The 13,328-nt window shown below is 42.3% G+C and overlaps 1 long non-coding RNA gene across 1 annotated transcript in view; it reads left to right on the top strand.

Annotated features, from left to right (window-relative positions):
* Positions 1-13,328, top strand: part of LOC117877438 — a 76,813-nt gene that overhangs the window by 16,001 nt on the left and 47,484 nt on the right. The window contains exon 2 of the long non-coding RNA XR_004645714.1: positions 351-431. This is a non-coding gene — a long non-coding RNA (uncharacterized LOC117877438). The remainder of the gene's footprint in view (positions 1-350; positions 432-13,328) is intronic.

The raw sequence follows: 13,328 nt of genomic DNA on the forward strand, positions 1-13,328 counted from the left end.
TGTGAGATAGTTTATAGGTGACATGTAAATGGGACTTTTTTGTTTTGTTTTGTTCTCATTTGGTGCTCTGTGATTTGTTTAAAGAAGTCATGAAAGGATTTAAAAAAACATTTTCACACCAAAAATTCAGTCCTGTGAGTGGGGTGATGTTTTTTTATGGAAGATTCTGTAGAGAGCCAGCAGCATTATGAGACTGCAAGTAACAGGAGTGAAGCCAGAGAAGGGATCTTTAATTGGAATACTCTAGGTGTGTGGGTTTTGTATACACTTAGAACTTAAATAGCTGATAAACAGTTGGGAGAAAGCTCCATTGGAGAGAGATTTGACATTTCTCAACTCTCATTTGACAGGACAGAAATCTCCCTCTGAAATCCTGTGGTTCTCCTGCAAAAACAGGGAAGACAAGACTGGATATTTCTGATATTTGTAAGGTAAACATAAATGACACAGGCTTACAAGTCTGTTAATTTACTCTATAACCTTGGTCAAATCATTTTCCCCTCTCTTTGACCCAATTTCCTCACTTATAAGCTGGGGATAATGATATTGACCTATCTTTGTAAAGTACTTGGAGAGCGACTGTTGTGAGTACAAGATCTTATTCTCTCCTGATACACATTGAACACCTGTTGGTGCCAAGTGTTGAGCATGAGAGTTGAGCAATTTACTGTCTGAGCTATGGTTGGAACTGTGTGAAACAAACAAATAACAATTCTCTCATAAACTCATAAAATGTGGTCTTTTTATTCTGTGTTTTGCACCCTTAATTTTTCATTGTCCATGAAAACGTCACAAGATGGCCTTTCCCACATCAAATACAAATGCTGGGTTCTAGCTGCAAAGCCAGTTCTGCAGAAAAATAGGTCTATCTTTACTTGACCTGTGAAACACAAGAACTTTCATCCCATTGGGGGTCATTTCCAAATATGATGGTAGATTGATTTAAAATGCTGATCTTACTCATTATTTAAATCAGCAAGCAGGAAACCTTGATTTAAGTAATTGACTTTAATGTTTTCCATTTGTGCTTTTCAGTTATTTCCCTAAAGAAAGATTTTATTATTATCGGTTAGTATAACCATTAATACATGCTGATTGGCAACCAAATAAAGCCTTTATGTTAAATTTGGTACCACTTTTTGTTAATCAAGAGGATACACTATATCTGTACACATTTATTTAAAGTTAAATAGCTTAACACATTTATTCAGATTTGTAATTTTAATATTTTTGTTTGAAAATGGTGAATGACACATTTTTTTTTATTTACTAGGTTTAAAAAACAATTTTTTTAATCAGGAGTTTGTGTAGTCAGCATTTCAATTTCCATCCATTAAAATGCACAAAAACAACATTTTAAAATAGTTGTTATTAAATAAATCTACCTTAAATGTACTGAATACATAAGGGAAAAGTAAGTTTATCAAATAATGTTTTGCATTTAAAATTAACTGTCTTATTAAACAATGGACATAGTTAACTATAGTTAGTGAATATTTCTGGTCACTATGGGCCAGATTTTCAAAAGTATTGGAGCACCTAAGAATGCAGATAGGTGCCAAGTGGCATTTTGAAAAGTGAAATTAATAGGAGTTCTGAAATTTCCACTAGACACCTGTCTGCAACTTTAGGTGCTGAAAATTTGGTCCAATGTCCTTTAAAGTTTTTAGCATTAGTAGGCTGCGTCTTCATCTCCCAATCATTTTCTCAACTTTGAATTAACTAGTCCAAGTGAAGAAAATATTCTCTTTGCACCTGCTAGCTAAACAAAAACAGAAAGAAAGTAAGACAAAAGCTTTTCTCCACAACAGAAACTGAATACATTTTTTATATTTGCTCCGTTGTAAAGACTGAAAATAATATGGTTACTTAATGCAGTCAGTGGTGGATTAGCCACTGGGCCAACAGGGCCCATGCCCAAGGGCCCCGGCCAACTGAGGGCCACCTGGAAAAATAGGCTTTCCTCTGTCTGTCTGGTACTCCTATTGGGGAACAGGGGAAGCCCCTGCGACCTGGCAGGAATGTTGGGGGAGGAGGGCAGAACTGGGCAAGCCCCCATACTCCAACTCCATTTCCCAGACAGGAGCGTGGAGGAAGGCAGGGGGGACTGCAGGTGGAAGGGATGGGGAGGGGCCCTCACTTGCTCTGGCCCAGGGCCCCACAAAAGCTTAATCTGCCTCTGATATGCAGTACATGACATTTATAAAGCTTAAGTTGACCTCAAAGAGAGAGATGTTTTCCCCCTGGTTCTGTAAGTATTTAAAAAGGTAAAAGGATGCTGTGTTATTAACATTTGCAGAGAGCTCATTGATGCAGTATATTTGGTATTATTTAAATGATTTTAGTAAATTTAGGCCTTAATATAGGTTGTCAAAATTTCAAATTTAATTTTAAACAGCTTTATTTTTTAAAAGAAAAATGTATTTTATTTAAACAAAAAATTTAAATACAGTAGAACCTCAGTTACGAATAGCTCAGGAATGGAGGTTGTAATCAATGTATTTGTAATCAAAATAATATCAAGTGAGCACTCTACACTTTGTATTCTGTGTTGTAATTGAAATCAATATATTTGAAAATGTAGACAAACGTCCAAAAACATTTATAATTTTAAATTGGTATTCTGTTACTGTTTAACAGTGCGATTAAAATGGCGATTAATCACGATTAATTTTTTTAACCGTTTGACAGCCCTACTTTAAGATTAGCATTAAACCCAAATAACTGAAGTGTGTGTCGTGCCTTCAGAGATGCTGGAGAATGCTCTTCCCTCTGAATCTGTGGTGACCGGGTGGGAATGATGTGCTGCTTGGAGGGGTAGCAGCAAGGCACCTCAGCATGATGTTGTCAGTCACCGTCCTGCTGGAAGTGCCTTCATTCAGATTAGGCATCGCTGAGGTCACTGGCTACTTGTGCTAATTAAAGGTCTGTGGCTATTTTCACAAATAGTCATTGTGTTAATGCCTGGCTAAAGTCTAACTTTGGTAATTCTGTTCTGCCTCTCCACGCTTTCCCTGTACAGTAACTCCTCACTTAACGTCATCCCGGGGTTAACGTTGTTTCGTTGTTACGTTGCTGGTCAGTTAGAGAACATGCTCGTTTAAAGTTGTGCAATGCTCCCTTATAACATTGTTTGGCAGCCACCTGCTTTGTCACCTGCTTGCAGGAAGAGCAGCCCGTTGCAGCTAGCTGGTGGGGGCTTATAACCAGGGTGGACCGGCAGCCCCCTATCAGCTCCCCTAAGTTCCCTGTGTGGAAGCCGCCAAGCAGACTATCAGTTGCGGGCAGTTCAGCTGTCCCTCTCCCCACTGCCATGTGCTGCTCCTGCCCTCTGCCTTGGAGCTGCTCCTGAGAGCCCTCTGCTTGCTGTGCAGGGTGGCGGGGAAAGAGGGGGGTAATGTCGGGATGACCCCCTGCACCTGCCCCCCGCTTACCTCGTCTCCATAGAGCAGGGGGTGGGACACAACAGGGCTCAGGATGTAGTGAGCTTGCGGGCAGCAGCTGCTATCTCAATTTGCTGATCTACTTAAAAAGGCAATGTACTTAGAGAGGGGTCAGTGTACTTTAAAGGAGCAATGTGCATCTCTTTCTCTCACACACACAGGGTGTGTGTCTCTGTCTCTGTTTGCCATGCTGTCTCCCCTGCCTCCATTCGTGCTGCCTGGTAGAGTGTGAGGCTATATTAACAACAATGTGTTAACCCTTGAGGGCTCAGCCAAGTACTAGTTCATCATTTAGCAGTAAGGCATTCCATGGGAAATATCCCACCTTCTTCCACCCTCTGACTTCACCACCTCTACCAAACTTCACAATCATGTGTGTGTGTGTGTGTGTGTGTCCTCGGGAGCCAAAAAATCTTACTGTGTTATAGGTGAAACCGCATTATATCGAACTTGCTTTGATCCACCAGAGTGCGCAGCCCCGCCCCCCCCCCAGAGTGCTGCCTTACTGTGTTATATCCGAATTCGTGTTATATCGGGTCGTGTTATATCGGGTGTTACATATGTCGTGTTATATCGGGTCGTATATTCGTGTTATATCGTGGTAGAGGTGTGTATAATATAGTATTTTGTCTGGTGAAAAACATTTCCCTGGAACCTTACCCCCCTCCCCATTTACATTAATTCTTATAGGGAACTTGGATTCGCTTAACATCATTTCACTTAAAGTCGCATTTTTCAGGAACATAACTACAATGTTAAGCGAGGAGTTACTGTAGTTCTACCTGGATATGGGATTTTTCTTCTCTTCTGCTTGTATGGTATCACCTGCTGGGTTCCATTCCAGACATGGCTGCATTTCACTGGTGTATGAATTGATTGGGTTACAAAGTGCTTTAGGTGTCTCTTGGAGGGAAGATGTGTTAGAAATGGAAGATTATTATGAAAATTCATATTTTGGAGCCTCAAATGCAGAGTGGACACAAGTTAGGCTAGTGGTGTTATGAAAAGCTTTGGCATAATAAACTGAATTCTGAAGTGTTAATAAACCCTCAAGAGACAGACTGGTTGTAGGGAAGACCTTGCACTTCTTTTAACTACAAAGGTAGCTAGCTCAGATTGACAGCTGAGTCTTTTGGAACATCCAGTTCACACCGGGCATGCTCTGAGATGTCTAGCCCATGTGTTTGCACAGTTGTTTATACTTAACATGAGGCTTAGTCTTACAAATCCCTTGAAAATGTGCAAACTTGAACAAAATATAAAATAAGGAACAATCTTGCTTTGGACTGGATGAGACATGATAGGGCCCTGCTGTGATCCCTATGAGTACATCAAGGGATTCAATGGTCAGGTTATTAACTTCAATGACAAGACTCCCACTGACATCAGTGGAGTCAGGTTTTCACCCCAATAAGATAACTAATAATCTCCAATTTATTCAATCTCTGTAGTTATTACCTTATGTATTTGTATCATGCTCAGAGGTGTTCTAAGCACCTGTTAGAGTAAAGTAGCACACGTGAAGATGCTAGCAGAAGTCTATATATGTTACTTGTTTAATTATTAACAGAGTGATTTACTTGGTTACAGAGGAATTTCAATTAATAGGTAATGCTATTTATCAGTTATTTTTGCTCTGTTACACCTGTGTAAATGAAGAGGAATTTCACTAAGGGTAATGGAGCCATCCTGATTTACACAACCTTGCAATGGGGGGTAGAATCAGACCCTGTTATCTGAAAGGTTCTTTCCTTCTCTCCTTTGATAACTAATCTAACAACAATAGAGGCTGAAGCACCAAGCAGCAAATCAATCTACAATGGGTTTCTTTTTATTGTGCACCTATTGCAATCTTCAGCCACATATGGAAAAACTGCAGAAAGATCCAGGCTACAGAAAAACATGTACCCTGACAAAATGTCAGCAATATTAGGGGTCTCTACCCTCTCAGGAGACTGGGGGAACATGATTACCAAAGATGAGGCCTCTACAATGAGAACGTCCTTCCCCTGATGCATGATTCTGATGGTCCTCCAGCTCAAGCACATCAGCTATTGAGTAGAAGCATTAGGAGAGAGGTGGTTTCTAAGGTGGCCAGGACCTGATTTATAGGTCAGAAGTAGAATCAATGGATTTTCTACTTTGATGGATGTCTTCACTTTTCCTTTGGACTTCTATTTTATCCACTCTACCTTTTGGAGCAAACTGTGGTGTAAAGTGGGCTCCTATGCAGGAGGGTGGGTTGTATATTTTGTGCTAATTATTTTTTTACTTGGCTTATATTAATTTAGTAAAAAAAATTTGAGATCTAGGAGTACAAATACTGTACCTATTGGAAGCAGGTCCATGTCTGACTTCCGCCCTCCCCCCCCCCCCCAATCAAGACTTGCAGTTGAACCCAAACGCTCCATTTCCCAGTTTTGCAGCTTGCATTTGGTAGGCAGAGTCCTTGTAGAAAATGGGAGGAGGGGGGAAATCAAGAGCCAGTTGGAACAATAAACCAAACGTGTGCTCCCTGCTCTTATCCCAAGCATCGCACAAAGCATGCCACTTCAAGTTCCTCTGCAGGTCAGGATCATATACAAAGCTCGACCAGTAGGACCAAGTGCATTCTGCAGGCTTCTCTTCTGTGAAAGATTTGTTTCCATGAGATGCGTGGAGGTGCTAGGAGGCATGTGCACTAGACCTTGGACTTTGTCTTTTAATCAAGCTGCATGTAGGAGGTACCCGTGTCTAGCAGTAATACCATTTTATTTTGGGCTTTTCCCATCTTTCCTACCAGAGAGGAAGAGGCAGCAACATTGTACTTGGTGAATGGAGACGACTCCATGCTAAGCAGTGGAGGATGAGATTTTTCAAAAATCCATGGCACTAAATTCTCTCTCTAGGTGCTTGGGTCTCAATGCAGCCTGGGTAAGGTGGAGAAATGGATGCCGTACTGGTGAACAGCAGGGAGAAGTTTGGGTAGCATGGTGGGGCCCCTCAAAGTTCTGCAGTACCTGCCTCTCTGAGTTAAATGACACCTAACCTTGGTCAGCCCTGGAAGGACACTTTTTGTTCAAAAAAAGAAAAAATGTACACGGTGATAAGACCATTTCCTTTCTCACAGCGTCTCCTTTAATGTCAGGCCTGAAATATGAAGTCATTAGGGGATATTAAAACAGTGCTGACAAACTAATTAACAAAAGACATTACGCCGGATGGGCTCAATTTATCCTTTTTAATGGTTCTTATAAATGGGTGCCGCCAATTAAAATTAATAAAGATTTACCAGCGATTGCCCAGCATACACTGTTAAGGAGCTCCACTGAAGGTCGCCTTAAAGTCAGCCTTGTCAGCGCTGGAAGTTCAGCTCCCAACACCAAGCTCTGCTAAGTTGCTCGCGGTTATGTTTTCCAAGGCAGTTTCTCTGTCTCTGTATTTGGCTTGAGTTTACCCACTTCTGTCTTCATCTCGCTACAAATCCATCTACCTCTGTGTTGACTCTTTAAAAAAAAAAAAAAATCCCCTCTCTCCCCCCCAACACACACACTACTGAATTTGTCACCGTTTTCTAAGCAGAATCTCATCTGTCAATCCTTATGAGAACATGCTGCTTCCTATAGCTCTTTGTTTTGAGGAGGTCAGAGCATCTGGAAACACAGTTTCCTCTTTAAACATCTCTTTATTTTCTTCCAGTGTGACTAATATAGTGTTCCCACTGCCTGGGAGCATACTACAGACAAGCAAGAACATATTGGGTGGTTGTAGGCTTGTTGACTTAGTCGATCTGTCTAAAGCTGGGTGACTATTCTGAGCATTGATCAAACAGTTCGTTCAGATTCTAAATAACTGTTACCTTCTACCATGTTCATACCCCATTTTATTCACAAACATTCCTGAGAACAAGCTGCTGTTTGGAGAATGGCTGTTTGAACTAACCTTTGTATTCATAGATCCTGATGTCACTTGCTATTCTCATGTTGGAAAAGTTTCAGTCAAGCATTCAGGGAGCAAAAATACCAGGTGATCAGTCCTGTACCAAACGTAACAAATAGCAAATGGCTAAAGTGAGCAGTTTGCAAACAGCCTGGTGGCTGAGAATTGGCATCAGCTGTTCAAACAATTACAAATAGAGTGAATCTTTTTTTTTAAAAAGTCTGCAGATAATTCACGAACAGAAAAATGGCTACATTTGTTGGATATTTTATATGCAACTAATACCTGAACAGCTCAATTCCAGTCTTTTTCTCTCTTCTCCCTTTCTGTAAAGTGATAGGACGGGTATACTGGCTGTACATTATTCTCCTTTCCTCTCCTTTGATCCTCCTCAAAATAAACACGGCATGAGGGCTGTGTTGTAAGTCAATAGGTATATTGCTTCCTGTTTGGAATAGGAGTTTCTGTTTCTGGCTCTTTTGGGGAACCGTACAGATCTCTGTGCAATGGATGCTTTAAATGGGAGTTTGCCAAGAAGAGGCAGATTCTACAGTAAAAGTAGGAAGTACCTGTTCAAAACGTTCAGATACTTGGCATAGTCAAATACTCATGCTACTGCCATTTATGATGCCCCCCAACAACTACTGCCAGCTCAATCTTCTGGTGACATTGAGTGACATGAGGATACATTCTGGATTTTCATGTGCATACTGAAGAAGATCATCTTTGAGACATCAAGACAGTACAAATACTGTTGAAGAGCAATAAGAAGTACCAGATCTGTTCTCTTATGGGGTTTTGTAGAGGACTCCTCTGGGTGGAGGACACAAGAGACCAGCACAAGGGACTCCATTCTATCCTATTGCTTAATTACCAAAAGCAGATCACTGGAAGAATCAAACATCAGTGACTGAGGCTTTCTTTGAAGCAGTAAATCATTACCTGTAAAATAAAGGAAAAGAGATACTCCATGCGAAAGGTGAAAAAGGAAACTGTCTGTGAGCTATAAAAATGGTTAGAGCAGCTCATTCAGTGGAAAACTACCCTGATTAGTGAGACCCAGGGCAAATTTCTCCTTTCATATCACCTGATGCAACCCTAATGAAATCAACTGGGTTGCATCAGAGGAACTTGGGAGAATTTGAGTCCCTATAGTGAGCTGCTGAGTTGGTGCATAGCTGTAACTAGCTCATTAGAGCCAGTTACTCTTAGTTTACTCCTGCCACTGTCTCACCATCCCAGCTCTTCACTCTACCAGGTGCACACACAGAAGATGTACAGTAAAATCTAGCAGTGAGTATAGCCCCTTCTGTGCAGCTTGCGGGACAAGCTCCAGTGGGCAATAGTTTCATTCATATTCTCAGACCATCCTGGAGATAGAAAGAAAGGGGAGAGGGTAGTTTGAGGAAATGAGAAGGAAGGGCCAGGAAGTGAGGATGAAAGGAAGGAAAGAAAAGTATTTTTGAATACAGTATCTTTAAAGTTTTTTCCTCATGATGAATTGGTGCATTTTATTAAAACTTTAGCCTTGAAGCCAACCACAGACAGGGGCAGGAAACAATCTCCACAACCCACATGCTGCATAGCTGGCCAGGTGCATTCTCATTCCCCTTCAGAGGGATTAAGTATTGACTACTGCTAGAGGCAGGCTACTGGATTGGAGGGAACATGAAAATGACCACTGCCCTCCCCAGACCTTCTAACCAGAAAATTAAATTGGTAGAAAATGAGAGACCCTGGATGGATTTTCCTCCTATCCCCGCACCAGTAAGGGTTTGTGATTTCACTTTGGTTCAGCTTACTTGTCTTTTTGTGCTGCTTTCCCTGTGAGGAGACATCAGATAAAACTCACAAGTATTGACAAGATACATGAGTACAGCAGCCAATAGTGCCTGTGAACTCGCTCTCAATGGAGTAATGTTAGGTTTCTTACCAGGAGTCGGGTTCTGATCTCTGAGCTACATAACCATTTGGATAGCAGCCTCAGTGTGAAAGAATTTACACAACTTCCAGTTTTACTATTCTCAGGCTGGCAAACTGAATAACCTGTAATGAGCCACATCCATGTAAGACCAGTTTAGGCAGGGCAGGCTACCTCTTTGCTCATCTGGTAAAACTGACGGTTACAGACCAGATGTCTGCATGCCAGCTTGAAATCTTGGTTGTGGTAATGTGCAGGCTTTTGATTCTTCCTTTTCCACTTGATTTCAATTTTATATATTCCATAAGAGCTCAAAATGTCCATGCAGCAGGTCTTTGCTTGAAATTCCACCTCCTGTGCTTTATCCCATTACTCTTAAAATCAGAGGGATTTAACTCGGGTACGGTCCCGTGGTATAGTTTTGAAACTGTGCAAGACAGCACAGATTGGCAAGGATCTGTAGGTTTGGAATGCTCCTTCCAGATATCCTCACTAACATTGTTCAAGTTGGGGACCTCTTGTTTCTGTATTTCCTGGCTATTCTGTCTGCCCTGATACAATGTGGATATTCATTGGGGGAGGACCACCTTTATTCCTTTTCTCTTCTATTCCAGACTCATTGACTGATTTGAGCATGTTGCTCAGTCTGGTGGCTCTTTGTAATGTTGTTAAAATACTCAGAGGCATTTGGGTGCCATGATATTAATGAATAAAACACAGATTATTTCTCATCAGTTTTTTTTTTTTTACTTTGTTCATTTTCTCCACTCTACTGATTAATTCAGATTCAAAGAGGAGTGGTCACAGCAAGACCTCAGGCCATGTTATTTGTGAATGTCTCAACACTTGTTATATTTGACATTGTTGGTATGAAATATTGGGACTTCCTACTGCCTGCCAGAGTGTGAATTCTCCAACGTGCTCTGAAGGTGAGGATGCAGGATGGGAGAGCTCACTCTCTGCAAGGGGGATCTTTGGATGAGTAAGCAATAGCCAGGGGCCAGTGGTTCCACACAACTGAGCGTTGCAGGTTCCTCAAACAGCCCGGCAGAGTGGGATCACCAGCTTTTGTCTGTACTCTCAATGTGCAGTACATTAATCGTGCCCTCCCTAATTCCTGCTTCAAGATAAATCTCTTGCGCTCCCATTATTTGGATAATTGCTGTGGATTATATGGCAGTCGGATGCTCTTTGGCAGGGAGAGATTAATGGGGGATGATTCCTTTGTTTTGATTTCATTTGCTAATTGCTGTGTGGAAAGGTGGCTATGTTCATTCATCCTCTCACCCTGTTAGGTAGCAGGGTTTGATTTGCTTGTGCTGGAAAAGGAGTAGGTTGCCAGAAATCCTAGATGGTTCTGCACCTTTATTTTGTTCTCTAGACTTGGAGATTCTTGAGAGGCAGTACACTTGTTTTAGCATGTAGTATATAGGGTGCTTCTGTGTGTATGTACTTGTGTGCACAGAAGCATGATTGACCAGTGGTGTATGGGGGAGGGCACAACAGATCATCTGGATTTAGGTCTGAAGCTGAGTCATCATGATTTTGAGTCACTCAGTCTTTTTGTATTCCTGTCAAACTCTGCTGGTAAAGAACAGGCACCTCATAGAAAATCTGAGTCAGCATGTTAACTGAGCTTCCATGGGTGTGTACGACCCTCATTCTAGCCATTGGACTATACCAAAAGCCGCCTCCTGTGAGATGCTAAATGTCCTCACTCCTGCTGAAGTTGAAGGGAATTGAGGGCACTTGGCATCTCACAAATCTATCCTTAAACCAATTCCTTTGCTAGGTCTATTTTTTTTTATTAAGCAGCTTCTAAAATAACGATCTCCAAATATGCAGTTTATTCAGATTCGAAAAGATGCAAGAGTCTGAGAGGACTGTCTGGCTTAGGGAAATGGGCTTATTGGAGTCTTTCAGACTTGTGATCTAGAAGGAAATGCAAGCCAGGGCTATAGGGACTGAAAATTGTTACCATCTGTTGGCTGTTCTTTGGCCTCTGAAATGACTTGAATGTTGCTGTCATTCCTACTGAGACAGATGTCAGCATTCCATAGACTCCTGCCAGGATTGGCACGAATTGCCCCTTTGGTTGGCGGCTTCAGCAATAGTCATGAAGAGCCACTCTCATCCCAGCAGAGGTCCCTCAAGAGCAAGGATTGGATTGGTACAATGGCAGGAAGTTACGTGTGTGAAGAAGCTCCACAGCTCCTGCTGTAATGTAATTTCTTCTGTGCATAAATGTGGCCCTTTGCTCTCCAGGACTGTCAGTCTGATACTCTTCACTAGAACTAAATTCATGTGGGGGTGGGGGTGGGGGTGGTGTAGTTAATAATAATTATTAAAGTGTACAGTGGGGTTGTATACCCTGTACTGGTAGAAAGAGTTAATTGAAGCCAGGGAGCAATAAGTGCACTCATGTGCACCTAGAGGGGTGGGCCAACCCCAATTTAGGATGAGTCCCAGCTGAGAGGAGCGAGATGACTAATAAAGGAAGGATTTCAGGGCTGTAGAAGGAGGCAGGGGGCTCAAGGGGAGAGGAGGGAGAGGATCCCAAGAAGGGAGCTTTGGCAAAGTTCCAGGAGAAACAGTGGAAAGCCACAGTTGGCATGAGCCCTGACTAAAAGGCTAGAGCCCAGGGAGGCAGCCTGGGGGGTCAGGTTTCTAGAGGAAGAAGACAGACACACAGAGAGCCTTGGGAGAGGCAGACAAGAGCAAGGCCTCCAAAGAGAAAGCCCTTGGAGGTGCCGCTTGGTACAACAGCTGCTCAGAACTCTGCAGATCCTGGGAAAGGGCAAAGAGTCTGTGGAGGAGTGAGCCCAGGAAAGGCCTCGGGGAAAGGGGCTAGAGACAGGCTGAGGTAGAAAGGAGGCCAGGGAGGTGGGAAGGAGTTTGAGGAAGCAAACCTTAGCTACCTGCTGTAGGGTTCCTGAACTGGAACCCAGCATAGAGGGAGGGCCTGGGAGTGGCCTACTGGCCACCAATGAAGGTGGAGTGAAAGTAGTCTGTTATAAAGGGTGTAAGTTCCCATTTAGACCAGAGTCAGACCAAAGACCTGGCCTGTGGTCATTGGACTACTGTTTTGCGGACCCTGTTACCCTGGATGTGACCTGGCTGGAGGCCCAAGTCACAAGAAGGAGTGGAGCATCGCAGGACTAGAGCATGTCTGCAGAGGTCACCAGAGAAGGACAGCCTGCTATCCCCAGCCATATGGACCAGTGAATCGCCCTCCTACAGGCTAGATTCATGCTTTTATTTATACATGAGTTAAAGTCTTGGTCATTGACAAGAATTTCTCTCTAGCCCTCTTAGCACTGCAGGGAGCAGTGAACTATGTTGGGCACTTTAGACGTTTCAAAGCATTTTTCAGGAGGCTTCTCACTATGATTCTGTACATCATATGCTCAGTGGAGATATTAATAATTTCTCTGAGACTTTGTACACCTGGGAAATCCTCCGGGTGCTGTCAGGGACAGACACCCAGTTGAATAAGGCAGATCTTGACTAGTACTTACGACTTAGTATTCTGTACTAGTATATTTCATGGAGAAATGTAAGGATGCTCTGTTACCAAATAGCTTTTGCATATAGGAATTGCCACACTGGATCAGACTAGTGGTCCACCTCGTCCAGTATCTGGTCTCTAACAGTGATCAGAATCAGATATGTCAGAGGAAGGAGCTACAATATCCATAATGGATAACTGTGAAATATCTTGCCTACTCCTGTTTAGTTTATGCACGGGGCTTTATATACAGTTATATCTTTTTAACCCTATGTAAAGTAACTACAGATGTTCTCATTCTAAAAACTTCAGACACTTCTATGAATAATCTTGCTAAACTCTTGTCTGCTTTTTTCCCTTTTTTCTGTAAACTGAGCAGAGTATCTCGTTGAGCTGTTCACAGGGATGCTCAGTTTCCTTACAGTTCAATTTGAACTTTGAACACTAATGGCACTTTCCGATCTTAGTCATTGTCCAGTGAGACTACGGTGACCAGATGTCCCGATTTTATAGGGACAGTCCCGATATTTGGGGCTTT

The sequence above is a fragment of the Trachemys scripta genome, chromosome 4 (genome assembly GCF_013100865.1).
Source record: "Trachemys scripta elegans isolate TJP31775 chromosome 4, CAS_Tse_1.0, whole genome shotgun sequence".
In the NCBI taxonomy this organism is placed as follows: domain Eukaryota; kingdom Metazoa; phylum Chordata; order Testudines; family Emydidae; genus Trachemys; species Trachemys scripta.